The 9,841-nt window shown below is 41.6% G+C and overlaps 1 protein-coding gene across 1 annotated transcript in view; it reads left to right on the top strand.

Moving 5' to 3' along the window:
• ELMO1 (engulfment and cell motility 1) overlaps window positions 1-9,841 on the top strand; it is a gene marked incomplete at its 3' end in the record, with an annotated part of 290,561 nt that overhangs the window by 38,809 nt on the left and 241,911 nt on the right. The window lies entirely within an intron of this gene.

The raw sequence follows: 9,841 nt of genomic DNA, 5'->3' as shown, positions 1-9,841 counted from the left end.
GTGGGTTTTAATGTTGAACAAAGTGTGCAGTAAAATTATGAAGTGACCACAAATTTTACCCAGTGCTTGAATGTCATGTATTAGACTGTAATACAAAAGCAATTTACAGTAGTTTTCTTGTCAGAAGTAAAGTTTTGCCTTGATCTTTAAAATTTTAGTTCAAGTTATGGAAGACCGGGGTATTTTTTGAGTGAAGGCTCTTGGATGTCAGCTGGAAAGAGTTATGGAGATTGATCCTAAGTTGTAACCGATGGCTAGTTTTAGTGTGTTTAGAGAATCTTATTTTGGTACAGAGGCAACCTACTGCAAAAGCAGCTCTTTTTGATCATTGTGTGCACAGTTAGGTACAAAAAAGGCACAATATTTGAACACAGATGGGTGGAACTTCACCGAGTGCTTGGAGACATTATATCAGTGTAGCTGGAGAATCACAGAGTGGTGGAGGCTGGAAGGGACTACTGGAAGTCATCTTGTCCAACCCCCTGTTCAAGCAGGGTTTTCTGGTGCTTATGGTTTTGCAGTACAGAGATGGGTAAGGGATAGTCTCATGTTAAAATACCCAGACCTCCTGTTAACAAGTGTCACATTTAATGCAGTTTGCCAAGCCTTATGCTGGACACATCTCCCCTGGAAATGGGCTGGGTGAGCAGCTGATGTCTTGTCAGGTTTCTTCCAAAATGTTTCTTTTTCCAAAAGCTTTCTTTCATCCCTCCAAAATACTGTCTTGCTTTCCAGTTGTGTGAACCTGGATCTTGGGTCCTTCAGTATCTTTTTGCTGGTATTTGACCTTACAGTGATCTTCTTATAGTTAACCTGGCTGTATAATTGAAATGACTGCTCTGGTATGCAAGCTCCTCGTGATCTAGAATTATGAACAATGACCCCAAGGAATATGAAAGGGAGGGTGATATCTCATTGGGATGTCCCCAGAACAGTGGTTCCAGGCCTGCAGGAACAAACACTGAGCAATACTCAGCAAAGTAGCGTGAAATCAGTGTTATGGATGGGCATATGCACAGTACTTGTTTTGGTATGTGGCTGTGTGTATGTTTGTTTCCTTAGTGTCTCTGTGTTCCTGTTTCCAAAGTGAGTTTAATGATGTCCATGAAAATGCTGGCATAGCTGCAACAAGTGGTGTTATATGAAGATACATTCTCTCTAATGCAGAATAGCTCAAGTTATTCCTCAAAGGGTAGCCGTAGGCAAGGTCTGTGATATTAACTGTGCCATGTTTTGTTTGGTTTTTTTCCCCTGAGTGGCCATCACCATTTTTCCCATTTGCTGTCTTGCTTTGCTGAATGTCTTTCAGGGAGCCAGCACTGTGAAGTCCACAAGCGGCAAGGGCAAATTACTCATTGTGAATATGAGTGTGAACTGGCAGAGAGCTAGGAATCTGCAGGGGTGGATTCAGAGACTGTATAGTGCTGAGAAGTCAGGAAAACGTGGGGTGTTTTGACTGTTAGATGTTTTGATGCACTGATTGCAGTAAGTATAAGAGAAACAGGATTGGTAGGAACACCTCTGTAGATGGAGCTGCTTTCTTCTGCAAGGTTACTGACAGGTGGTTTCTTTCCTTTGCCTGTTTTTTTGTCATCTTTCATAGAATCATAGAATGTTCTGAGTTGGAAGGGACCCACAAGGATGATTGAGTCCAAACTCCTGGCCCTGCACAGGAAATCCCCAAGAATCATACTATGTGCCTGAGAGCGTTGTCCAAACACTTCTTGAGCTCTGTCAGGCTTGGTGCTGTGACAACTCCCTGGGGAGCTGTTCCAGTGCCCAGCCACCCTCTGGCTGAAGAACCTTTTCCTAATATTCAACCTAAAGCCTCCCTGGCACAGCTTCATGCTGTTCCCTCAGGTCCTGCCACCAGTCCCCAGAGGGAAGAGATCAGTGCGTGCCCCTTTGTGAGAAAGCTGTAGGCTGCTATGAGGTTTCCCCTCAGTCTTCTTCTCTAGGCTGAGCAAGCCAAGTGATGTCAGCTGCTCCTCATATGAATTCCCCTCTAGACTTTTCACCATCTTCGTAGACCTCCTTTGTAAGCTTTCTAGTAGCTTTATATCCTTCCTGTATTGTGGCACCCAAAACTGCACATCTTTGAAGAGCAATGACAGTGCCTGAAACAAAAGGCTGGTGTCTTCAAATTTTTGTGCCCTCTTCAGGCTCATAAGTGGCATTCAGTCCTCCTTTTGCTGTTTCTCTTATTCCTGATGAGTAATAGGCTCTGCGTATTCACCATGGAATATCAGTATGGCTCTTTTCCACAGGATTTTTATTTGCAGAATGATTACTTTAGAAAACAATTCTGTTTATTTCAACCTTCGGCATCCTGTCTATGCTGTCAGTTAACTTGGCTGTTTCCCTTAGTATTTGTGCATCTCTGGCACCCTCTCTTCCTCCATTTGACTGCCAACTTCCTGGCGGTACAATTAGTTCCCATATATGTGTCATAAGCATAGATAGGGTAAAAAATTCTCTTTCTTTTTTATTTTATATGGCTGCTTCATCTTGCTTCTAGCAAGAAGTTTAGTGTTTTTCCCAATTTTGAGCTTATCTTCTTGCATCTGTAATCTCCTCTGGGATACAGCCAGTCATCATTGTCTTGATTCAGCCTCTACTGAAGCAAAGCAGCATAAAGTGTTATCATTTTGACTCAAGATGCTCTTTTGTGTGTCCTTTCTAGTGCCCTGATTTATCCAAATGCCAGGAAAGTATGAAGTACCAGAGCCGGATCATGCTAGTAGTAGAAAAGAGGGCTGTGATATTTTGTTATTTCTTTACTGTTAAAAATTCACAGCACTTTTGATCAACTTTTTGTGTTTATCTTCAGCTTATTTTCAGCTAACCTATATATTCCATTTCCAGTTACATTGGACTCCTTGGGAATGTGCTTAGCTTAAACATGAAAAAGCACCACCCCTTCCCCTGCTCCCCCAACCAAAAAAAAATTGCCTCCATACATTTCAAATGTAATATTTTGCATTGCTTTATTTTGTTATTTCACAGTGTCAATTTCCTTTTTCCTTTCTTCTGCCTTCCAACTTTCTTATGCTGAAAACTTTGTCTCCTTACAACTCTTCATGAACAGCAGCACCACTGGCTGAAACTGCAGCTTCATCTTTTCCCCATCACTTCCCTCTGACCTCTCAGGTTATATGAGACTGCTTGCTGCTTGCTTCAGTTTAGAAACCACTGGAGTACAGCCCAATGACAAGAAACAAACCCTGATGAAGTGGCAAACCCTGATAAACTGTGAGAAGTTTAAGTAGATTTTAGCGTTTGTATTCAGAGCAGCATTTGATTTTGTTTCTGCACTTGATACCTGCCATGTTCTTTGAATTTCATATGCTAGGCAGGTACTCAGCATCTTTGAAAAATCATGCTTTTTTTGTGAAGCCTTAGGTCTCTGACTGCTGAGTTGTTGTTTGTGTGGGGTTTGTGTTGGTGTGTTTTAGTTTTGAGTTGGTTTTCAGGGAGTTTGTTGATGATGCTTATTTCTATTTATTTATTTATTGCAATAGTCTTTTGAATACTTGAGTTTGATACTTTCCTGATCTTTAGTTTGAAAAGCTCAGATATTACTGTCTTTAGTAAACAGAGCATCTATCTAACTGGATGGTACATGAGTGTTAATTAAATTGCCACAAAGGTTCAAGTAAAACCTTGAGTAATCAAAATTCATTTTTTAGTCCTCTTCTGAATTACAGACATGTGTCTAAATGTTCCTTAGCAAAAAGAGAGTGATCTTCCAAGAAGTGGGGGAGTTCAAGTTAAAGTACCACCTAAATTTTTCTGGTATGCTTTAATATGTGCTTTAGAAGCAAGACCAGACTGCCTGCTTGCTTATATGCTGAGTGCATCCAGTCTCTTATGTTTTCTTCTACCTTTTCTTTTGAAGCACCCTTTAAAGCCTTTTTTTTTCTCTCTTTAGTCTTGAAGAGTACTTTTTTTGAAAGTGGGCCTGTCAATAATAGTGAAGCCTCAACCACATAAAATGCTTCCTAAGAAGAACAAGAGGACTGTGGAAAAGAGAAAATATTTGGAATGAAATTGTTAAGAAAGGCAATGGGTATATGGGAATGAGATAGTTAATACCTGATTGGTTATCACCTTTCCCGAGCAGCTTCACCAATGGTAAAAACTGTCCTGTTCTCTACATATCATACCCATATTCCTAAAATCTCCACCATTACTAAATATCCAGCTATTTTGGAGAGGGAAAAGTGGTGTATCTAAACCTGAAGGGTCTAAAGCTCATTTTATCATAATATTAAATGGTGTATTCCTGGACTAACGATGCACTGCGGATTTGCAGATTGAGGGTTTAGCATCAAAGAAATGTTCCCATTGGGAAGCTGATGGACTGCTCTGAACCATGGAAATCTGTTCAGTGGGGTCAGGTTTTCCTTCCTTGTTGGTGGCTGCTGCAGAGGGGGTAGTAGCCCCCCAGGGTTGCCTGCTTTCTGAAATTACCCCCTTTTTTCCATCTCTTACTAGAATATAGCTCATAGCTTCTGTACAGCTTTATCTTTCATTTGCAGCAAAGCATCTGTGGATTTTATTGACTTTGGTCTGCTGGGCCTTTGACTCCTGCCTAGTTCAGGGTGAATAGCACTGAACACGTAACAAAAGAGAAAAAGGCAGCATGAAAGCCTTTTCATGTACACAAAGTGTACATCCAGCCCCCTGGCTTCTCTGCCTTGTTTTTATTTCTTGCAGAGATGGTAGAGCATGTTTACAGCTCCTTAGACTCAGCTGTTCAGTCATGCAGTTTAACTCCAAAAATAACTCTCTTGGGGGATATTAATCCAGTGTTGGATTATCTTTCTAAAATTGTTAATCAGACTTGGTCCCCGAGGGATCTTCCAGATGAACTTGCCACTTAGTTTCTGTTTGCTGGGGTGGTGGGAGCTGAGCGGAGGAAGCTGATGAGGTTTGACAAGAAGCGGTTACTTACGTAAAGTGCTGAGCAGAGGGACCTGTGCCTCTCCTCCTGCTGTAGGGCCCTGCATGGCTGGCCAGGGATCAGCTCCCTGCCAGCACCCGCTGTGTCCTGCTTTATGCTGTCACTGCTTTTGCCCTCCCTTCCCTTCACCTTGAAGAAATGCCATGGAAAAACCTGCCTGTGAGGGGGAAGCGGGGGGAAACCTGTGCCAGCTCCAGGTGATTTCTATGTATGCTGCCTTTTATCCGGAGAGGAGAAACACATGCTTTGTTTTATTAAATTCTCAAGTGCACATGGTGTTCCTTCAGTCACTTTCTAATAATTACCTTTCCTACTTGAGCTTCTTCATGAAATGACCTGGCCTGCTGTCTGAGTATTACCTCTCTTCTGTAAAAGAAGAAATAAGCTGTTCTAGGCTGCTGTTTTCATATATGAGTAGAGCTGCAAGTTACATAGCTCCTATTAGCCTTGCATTTTTCTCCTGTCTGTCGAGTAAGAATAGAGTTTATTGCTTGAGAGATGTGCTCTGATAGCTTTAAGTTATTTAAAGTGCTTCGAGATCTTTGTATGGAAAGTGCCAAGGAAATTGCAAAACAAATTGGAAAAAAACAGAAGAGTTCCCCTGAGAACTAATTTCATACACGAATAAAATACCTTTCTCCACATGCAATGCATAGGTAGAAAGGGAAAATTCAATATGTTTTACTGACATTTGTGCTGAATGAATCCCTCAGAGCCAGGCAGGTAAATTGAGAGCTTGTGTGTCTGTGCTGATGTATTTTTACATTAAATTTAACATACTTTGGTTTTCAACTTGGGTGTTTATTACTCTGACTTAGTAAACCACTGGAAGCACTTCATAGCATGCATGAAATGCAGAAATATACTGTACGTGGTAATAACGATAAATCATCAGGTTGAACTTTAATGGGCTAATCTGTCATAGTTCTGCAAAACCATAGTGGTGTAAGAAAGTGTGCTCAAGTGGTATGGATGTTTTGGTTGTGGGTTTTTTCCCCTCAAATTATAAAATAGTGTGCTGCCAAGCATGGAAGTTGCTTAAACCACCTCCAAGTTACAGCTCTTTGCATTCATTAGGGAAAACAATGGGAAGTTGCCTTCCTTTTCCTCAGATCCCCTCTTCCCCTCCATACACACATGCCTGCGCTTGCATCCTCTTGCCTTCAGATTCTGCCTTGAAAATGAATGTTGTAAAAATGAGTTGCAAAGTTGCTCTTATATGTCAGTGCTTCTCAGATCCCACTGGGAGAGAAAAAGGAATTACTCTTGAGAAAACTCCATAACTAGACTCTTTAGCGACATCTCTATCCTTTTCGCTGCTTGACTGCTGCTGGCATAACAAAAAACAGTTGAAATCAGTTCTAGTTCTTCATTCACATCGTGAAAATTGCTTACTAAATTGAAAGCATTTAACGCCAGGGATCGTCCTTCCTTATTTTACTGGGCAGTGTCTAACACACTGTGTACCACTGGAATAAATAGTAGGTAATTTTGAATTGTCAGCACTGTAGGTTGCAGAATTTTCTTTGTAATCATAATTTTGTGATGACAGCTAGACCTCTATTTTGGCCTTAAAAAAATAAAATATTTGTTTCTGGCATTGCCACATAGGTAGAACGAAACTAAGTTATCTTTTGGATCCTGCATTGGATTCATAAGAAATCATAAACTAGGAAAGAAAAAGTCAACACATTTGACTAGAATGTCCACAGAGAAACACATGATTTTATATGCTTTTCAGCATTCAGACCACATTGATATCTTTGAGTTGGTCTTCTGGTGAGAGAAGTGGAACTACATCCGTTTGTATTCGTTAAAGATCTGTCACTTTGCTTTGTGTTTTCTGACTGTAAAAGCATATGTATAGTAATAATTATGTAGGAGATCTGTGCTAGCCTACATTAAAACTCCTCACATTGAAATTGTCTTCTGAATGCTGTGGAAGACTTCTCTTGCACCTTGCTTTGGAATGCAAATGCTTATTTTCCATAGCTGAATTTGAGCAACTTAACATCAACTTTCCTTAACTCTTACATAAACCTTTCTTCCTGTGTGACTTGTTAAGATGGCCCACAGCTCGCTAAAGCAAAGTGAAGGTTAATGCCCTCATGTATATGGGAAAGCAAAAGTTTTCTGCAAATTTTTTGCTAACATTGTTTTGCTGTTGCTCTTATGGCCAGTGATCATGAATAAGTGGATTTTTTGGTCCAGAATTCATTGCGAGCTTTGGAGTTAATGACCTCTAAGAGAAGGTATTGGGCTGCAAGTTACCTTGCCTTTGTCTCTTGTGGTTCATTCCCTGTCTTCCCAGGCAAAAGAAACCGTGTTTGTCCATGCACTAGGTGGATTGTATGATTTTTATAGGTCTCTCTTCTATCTCTTTAGATATGTGGCCTACACATGATTATTTTTCATGAAAACTGTAGAAGAAGCATGATGAGGAAAAATAAAACTGTTGAAAATAAGGACATACTCATCTGAAGCTATCCTCAGTCAAGTTTGTCTGGCAGGAGCTGCTGCTGCTGCAGTTCTTTTTGTGTTGAGGCCAGTAAACTCAGGCTGTGGCTGAGGTTTCCAGCATCCCTCCTGCCAGGGATTGAGTGCCAAGCCAGGGAACACAGGGAGAAGCCTGTCAGTCAGGCACTGGGTCAGCCAGCTCCACTTAAGTGCTGCAGGCAGTTTAATACCAAAACGTCAGCAGGCTGAAACTACCAAGGACTGCTCAGGGTGTGTGGGAAACACCGACACTGTGAGTGTGTGAGCAGAAGGTGCTGAGGTCTCAGTTTCAATTGACTGTCAAGGTGGACTAACAGCTCATTGCTGCCAACAAGCATTGCTTCTCCTCCTCTCTCCCATGTTGTACCACCTCTGGGGAGCTGTTTGACTTGAATATGGTAAAATACAGATGACCAAAAATTTTTTTTTGGCTGGTTGGTTGAGCCCAGTGCACTGTACAGCAAGGGGAGCACTGGTGGGAGATGCAAGTTGTGGGCACGTGATGTGTTGGGGGAGAAATGGTGGGAACTCTGTGTCCGCTAAGGCTCTGTGGAGTAAAAGACAGCCAAAAGTGAATGTCTGACTTTTCTTAATGACCAGCAAGCCAGCTGCATGCTTTAATTGTGTTTATTCGTGGTTCCTGTGACATCTACCAAATGTAGACAATATCACAGTGTTTCTTAATCACATTGTTTAGTCTTTCGTGGCACTTCCTGCAATCCTGTCTTATTTATAGACCATCCATTGTCTTATTTACTGCCTTGTGCTTTGCTTTGTGGTGATGTGCAATCCTGTCGGTGTCAGAACTGCCATTGTTGGAAATAAATTGCTGTAGTGTTAAAGTTCATAAATTGCTTTTATAGTATCTGTTGAGAACCCTATGTAGAATGTGACAGGGCTTGCAGACTTGGAGGACTGAGCCTCTTTTCAGAGCAGACCAGAAGGCACACAAGGAAAAAGGAAAGGCAGAGCCATATACATGGGTGAACTCCCAGTTATAAAAATAATACAAGACAAAGACAGGTCATTTCTTGATGAAGGTATGGTTTCATGATTGAGTTCAGACTGATCTGAGTTCATGCTGCAGTTGAATGGAAGTTGTTAGACCAGGTTAGTTGAAGCAGAAACTGAAGGTGGTCAGAGGTTTTTTTGGCCTGTACCTGTTTATGGCTTTTGGATGTCTTGTATACTCTGCGAGCTCCTCTCTTGCCTTAGCTCTTTCAAAGCGTGTATGTGCAAGCATATGTCCATGCTTTCACCACTTCCTTCTCTTTTTCTGCTAAGAAGAAGTGGGACTGGACCTCTGGGGATTTCTACAGCTTCTCTCGTTTTGTCATACTTGATGGTGCTTTACTGGGTCGCAGCAAAATGCGCGGGAAGTGCCACAGTCAGCATGGAGGGCTTGGCAGACCAAGCAGGAACCTCCTGATCTACCTCAGGGTGCATGGATAGCTGTGTCTGAGAATTGCAGAGCTTAGCTACTAAGGAGGGTGTCCTGCCACCACTGAGCTGGGAGAGAAGTGCAAAAAGTTTGTTTGCAAGCCCAGACAGGCACTACACCCTTTTGAAAAATATTTGTTGTTGTTGTGAGGTTACAAATTTTGATGAGTCAAGAGAGACAGAACTTAAATTCTGCAAAACCTGAGGATTTGGTTCTTCCCCTTTCCTCTCCTTCCCCAAAATTCGCAGCCTGTGCTATTTGACATGAAATCCTATTGATATTCATATTCTTGCAGAACTATGACGTCTTATGTAGCTGATAATATCACTGTGAATGTATACTATATCCTTGTGTATTCACATGTCTGAGATGTACCATAAAGAAGTATTTATGTATGGGTATCTCTAGATCTGTTAGGTGAGGATGTGTGTGTGTGTGTATATGTGGAAACTGCTGTGTGTTCTGCCTTCTTCCTGACATACTGGTTGCTATAGTGCAGTGATCTATTTGTGAACACCCAGAAGATCATTGCTATAGTTAAAAGAAACAGTGTTTCCTGGCCATAACTTCCTGGGCAATCTCTTCTCCTGGAGCGCCAGCATTAACCGATTCGGTCACGTTCCCTGGGACTCCAGGAGTGACACTGTAACAGGAGCTTCCTCCAGTTTGTCGCTTTTTCCCACCAGCATGTTTAATAATATTTAAAAATAGTTTTTCTATTTAAATCTAATGCATGCCTATTATTCACCGTACATTTCAGTGCTTCAGCCATCTTTCTAACTGACTGTCGAGCTGTGCAGTGTGTTGTGGCGTTGTGTCCTGTGTTTGCTTCTGTAATATGTGCCAATCTTCTGGTCTTGCACATACATACACACATACGTTTTCATCCACCTGCCCAGCCAGGGAAAATGTAAGAGATTGAAGCAGCAGCACTGGAG

The sequence above is a fragment of the Acanthisitta chloris genome, unplaced genomic scaffold (genome assembly GCF_000695815.1).
Source record: "Acanthisitta chloris isolate BGI_N310 unplaced genomic scaffold, ASM69581v1 scaffold727, whole genome shotgun sequence".
Classification (NCBI taxonomy): Eukaryota; Metazoa; Chordata; class Aves; order Passeriformes; family Acanthisittidae; genus Acanthisitta; species Acanthisitta chloris.
The sequence above is the reverse complement of the archived record's forward strand: the minus strand, read 5'-3'. Positions and strand labels throughout refer to the sequence as shown.